Source organism: Peromyscus californicus, unplaced genomic scaffold (assembly GCF_007827085.1).
Source record: "Peromyscus californicus insignis strain IS unplaced genomic scaffold, ASM782708v3 Scaffold_19__1_contigs__length_69161282, whole genome shotgun sequence".
Lineage (NCBI taxonomy): Eukaryota > Metazoa > Chordata > Mammalia > Rodentia > Cricetidae > Peromyscus > Peromyscus californicus.
The window spans coordinates 3,800,581-3,805,226 of record NW_026294491.1 but is presented as its reverse complement, the minus strand read 5'-3'; positions in this window follow the sequence as shown (position 1 = coordinate 3,805,226).

The following is a 4,646-nucleotide window of genomic DNA, read 5'->3' as shown; positions in this document are numbered from 1 at the left end:
AGTTATAGATGGTTGTAGCCGCCATGTAGGTGCTGGGAAACTGGGTCCTCTAAAGAGAACAAGTGCTCTTAACCACTGAACTATCCTTCCAGCCCCTACTTCTTCAGTTTGAGACAGGGTTTCTCTGTGCAGCCCTGGCTGTCCTGGAACTCACTCTGTAGACCAGGCTAGCCTCAAACATAGAGATCCATCTGCCTCTGCCTCCCTAGTGCTGGGATTAATGGCCACCAGGCCTGGCAGCCACCTTATTTTTTGAGATGAGATCTCACACCAAACCTGCAGCTCTCCAGTTTGGCTAGTCTGGCTGGCCAGAACGCCCCAGGGACCCACTGCCTCTGCTTCCCCAGGGGTTGGGATTACAGGCCATCCCTGAAGCAGGCAAGGCTGGGCTCACCCTGTTCAGCCCCTTCCATTGACCACTCAGGGCCGCCATAAACCAGGCCTAGCATCCCTGCCCTCTAGTCAGCCATTCCTGCCCTCTCCTGCCCTGTCTCCGAGGGCATTCCCTGAGCAGGTCCTCTTCAAGCTCCCCAAGGCTAAGCCAAACCTCTGCCCTGCTCATGATCATTTCCTGGGCACCCCAACTTATGCCTCTCCCAGCCCAATGCAGAAACCCCCTTACCCTTCCACAAGGACTCCTGTTATTAGCAATCCATGTTGACTATACAATGAATAAGATCCATCGTGGTATTTCAGTGTGCGCGTGTGGAGGACCTAATTCACGCTCACCCTTCCCAGGCTCGCCATCGCTCTTGTACTTTCAGGTCAACCAACCTTGTTTTAGGTTTCATAGGAGAGAACATAATGTCTATTTGTGGTGCTGGGACTCAAACCCAGGTCCTTGTAAATATTATGTTCTTGCTGTATCATTACTGAGCTGTACCCCCTCACCTCCAGCCCAGAGGGCTCATTTTTCAGCATAATTTTTCCTCTACCCGTAACCATGAAGCACTCATTAGACCGTTAGTATCTGTTGATTGAGAAACAAATGATGACAAAAACCTCCAGGAATCCGACAAACGCCTTTAAATGAATTTGTGCACCGGTAATTATAGTGCTTATGCGTGCTTGGGAAATGGCCAGGCTCCCCGGGAACCTACCCAGATCATGCTGGGTGTGGGGAGGGTCTTGGAGAGTCCTGGGATTCTCACTGCTGATGGAGCCCAGTTGTCCCTACCCCATTTCAGAACAGGGAGTGTCCCCCAACCCAGCAGAGGCGGGCTGGCTGCCATTCAGCCTTGTAGGGCTGCAGGGTAGGGCTTGTCCTGATGTGGCCGGCCCATGGCCTTACTCACTACTGGCCCCACGGCCGCACCCCAGAGGCCCAAGTTAGCCCCGAGGCTGCTGGAGTGAGGCCCAGTGCCGCTTCATTCATGATGTGACCCGGCCAGAGGGCAGGAGGGAGCAGGGCGGGCCACCTGTCCGCCTTCTGGGGCAAGGGGCAGCTCTCTGCTGAGCCCCTTCCTTCTGGGGGTGCCTCCTCAACTCCTGTCTGCTCCTGTAGCTTTGCCGTTCCGACCTCCCCAAGGGCGCAGGAGAAGGGGAAGGCGAGGAATGAGGACTGTGGGGCTTCAGGAAGAGGTGTGGGCTAGAGAAACACTGTCTTTCCAAAGCAGCTAAGGGTCTCCCGAAGGTGTGTCAGAATGGGGGTGTCCCCTCAGGCAGCACCTCACTTGCCTTCCCAGCATCCCAGCCGACACAGTCATCTAGAGAGTCGCTGGTAGGCTGATGTCCGTGTGGAGACTCCACAGAGCAGTCTTGCATGCTCTGTCCTCTGAGCCTTGTGACAGGGCCATGGCAGTACGCAGTACAACAAACCCCTGTCTATTGCCAGCTCATCCTCAGCCTCAGTGAGCTGGAGTGTGTGTGGGGGGGGGGGGGGGGGGGGGGGGGGGGTGTTCGTGACAGATCCTGGGCTTCTGACTCACAGGAAGAAGAGCAGGGTCTGTGGGCCTAGATACAAGGCCCAGACAGCTAGAGCTATTTATCTGGGGCTTCAGGAGAGGGGTGGGAGGATGAGGCCACCTCTACCTCAGACTCACAGGGTTGCAGGCCACACATCAAAGGGAGTGAAAGGAAAAAACTTCAGACTCCCTGGGAACCAAGGTCCCACCTCTGAGGAGCAGAGCCCACTCTGTAGCTGACTCCCCCCACCCCCCCACCCCTCTCACCCCTCCCACCCCTCCCACCCCTCCCACCCCTCCCACCCCACCCCCCACACCGCTCTCCTGCCACTCTCCCCAGCTGCCTCAGAACTGTAGACTGCACAGCCTAGGAACAGGAATACCTCGAGAGGTTACCTGGCCTAGAACCTAAGGCCTGCAAGAGCGAGTCCCTCACTTTACCCGGCCACCAAGTGCAGTGTTCTTAAAGACAGGCTGGCTACCCAGCAGATTGGCCCTCAACCCAGACTCAGGGCCGAGGCTCTGCCCCAGAGTGCAGGGACCACTCTACTCCTGGAGAAGATGTAGCCAGGCCTGAGCATCTCACCTCAGGAAAGGAACAGCAGGTGGAGGCAGGAAAGAGTCTCTACAGACAGAGACTCACCCTCAAATGGTGCTGGCCGCCTGGCCAGGAAGCTCTCAGTAGGCCCTGCCTGTCCCCTCGTGACAGATTCTACAGAGGTGGAGGAGTGGTCCAATCACCCCACCAGGACAGGCACATTCACCCAGAGAGGGGCAGGGACCATGATCAAGTTTGTCTCGGAACCACCTGCATCTTACAGGCGACTCTGGCCGAGCTCAGCCTCTTTTGGGGGGCACTCAGTTTCCTTCTGATGTTAACAATTCCGACTTCCCAGCAAGCTCAGAGCTGGTGAGCACAGGCTAGACTACCAGGCCTTAGTTCAAATCCCTGCTCTTCTCATCCCAGCTGGTACACACAGGAAAGACCCTTGACCTCTCTGTGCCTCAGCTCCTCAGCTGGAAAGCGGGCTGCTAGCACCAGTTACCTCGTAAGGTAGTTGTGAGGTTTAAACAGTCCATCTAAGGGATCCAAAATGTCACGTGGCATACAGCAAGGGCCACGTGTGTGGCAGTACGAGGAACAACGTGGAACCAGGCAGTGTGTGTTGGCAGACTTGAACTGGCATCTGAGAGCCATGCCCGGCAAGTGTGGGGCTGGGCCCAGGGAGACGAGCGTGAGACAGGCGCTTAGCCTCCTTCCAGGACGGGCTATAAATGAACTTTACAGCTGTACCTCTAGTTACCACAAGTGCCACTGCCTGGGGAAAGGTGAATCACCACAGGCTGACGTGAAAGTTATGGGGGCTGTACTATCCTGGCCCATGTGGTCTGTGGCCCCCTTCCCTTAGCTGTCCACACATATCCCCAGCTTCTCTAGGATCCTGAAAGCCATCCCACAATACCCCCCCCCCCCCACACACACACCAGTGGCCTCTCTCCACCTCAGGATAGAGATTTGGAAAGAGCCCTCTGGGGTTACTGGCCTATCCTCTTGCTTCAGGCTTTTGCCCTTCACTCCCACAATGCCTCACCAGCCACCTCAACACCCCAGGCAAATGTCCGGGTGCCAGGCAGAGCCCATGTCCCATCCCCCTCCAACAGGTGCACTCTGTGGCCTAGAGGACGGGCAGGTCAGGGGAGCCTGTGTGGGGACAGGGATAGGACAAACCTGGACTTTCCATACTGTGGCACGCTGGCAGTCTGGGCAGCTGGCAAGCCTCTCCAAGCTTAGGTCCTGAACAAAGTGATGGGCACTGCTGTGTGTGGAGCCAGCCAGCCATGCCCAGGGCCTGGAGTGAAGGTCAATTAGAGGGTTAATGATGCCCAGTACTGCCCAGTGGCATGGTAGACAGGAGTCCAGCAGAGGGAGAGGTATTAATAACTTGTGGTGAGGGCCCTGCTGTGGGAATGTCCTCTCAGATGGGACAAACACTCCACAGAGGAGCAACCCCCCTCACTGTCTCCTTGGCACTCTTCCGAGACAAAGTCAGAATGACTTTAAAAACTGGTTTTCCAGAGTTCCAGGTGAGTCAAGCCCACTTTAGGGAACTCAAAGGAAATGGTGGCGCTGGGCTCAGGGAAACGTCTGTGTCCTTGTCTTAAATCTGTCCCTGACTCTACGTCCTGTTCTACTGCATAGAGAAACTGAGGCCCAGAAGGCTTCGGTGACCTGCCCAAGGTCACACAGCAGCCGTATCAGTTCATCATAAAAAGTAACACAAATAGCATAGCTCTGCTCTGGAGAAACAAAGCAATCGTGTCAGGAGTGGGCACCCAGCAGCTCTGCCTGCCTCTCCCTGACTAGAGATGGATATTTCCAGAAGAAAGGCAGCGTGGCAGGAGTCAGGACTAGACCCTGAGCCCAGAAACTCGTATTTGCGTGGGTTGCTTGATAGTTTTAATAATTAAATTCAAAAGGTGCAACGTAGTTATTTAAAATCTCCCTCTTATCCTTGATTCGTGGAATCAGGCCACGGCCAGTTCCTCATGAAGATTACTTCAGAGGCAATACACACCTATGTGCCATTTTGTTTTAGGGCCCACGGGTGGCACACCCAGAACACCCCCTTCTTCATATAATTTCTGTCTTCCTTTTTTTTTTTTTTTTTTTGCCGGAGAAGTGTGCTGCCGGGAGTCACCTGTACCGGGACAGCAGTAAAGACCAAGAGACAGAAAGCCGGG